This window comes from Athene noctua, unplaced genomic scaffold (assembly GCF_965140245.1).
Source record: "Athene noctua unplaced genomic scaffold, bAthNoc1.hap1.1 HAP1_HAP1_scaffold_204, whole genome shotgun sequence".
Taxonomy (NCBI): Eukaryota; Metazoa; Chordata; class Aves; order Strigiformes; family Strigidae; genus Athene; species Athene noctua.
Genome location: NW_027437673.1, coordinates 57,027 through 57,500, shown reverse-complemented (window position 1 = coordinate 57,500; position 474 = coordinate 57,027).

Genomic DNA, 474 nt, shown 5'->3' with positions numbered 1-474 from the left:
AGCGGGGGAGGCACCCCCGCGGGGCCCTTGAGGATGTTTCCCTCACCCCAGGGCCAGGTACCTAGCGTCCGCGCCTCCGCGGCCCTCCCTCGGCTGAGCCCGGGGGTCGAAGGCCGCGGAGCCGGGCGGAGGTTTAAAGACTCGGGCGGCTCGGTGCGACCCGCAGGGGCGGGCCCCGGCCGTGTGCGGCGGTTGAGCCTCCAGGGGCGGGAGTCGCTCTCGTGCAGGCCCTGGCCATGGCGGCCGCCGCCCACGCCGTGGGCTTTTTGTCCCCTCGGGCGGCCGCGCCGGGGAGGGGTGTCCCCCCTGCCCCCCCTTCTCCGCGGTCCGGTCTCGGCGGCGAGACCGGCGGCGTTCGGTCGGCCGCAGCCGGCCTGCCTCGCCCTCGAAACGCGAAGGGGAACCTCCCCCCCCCCCGGCGGGGAGCGCGGGCTCTCTCGCCGTCGGGGGCGATGGCGATTCCCCCACGGTCGG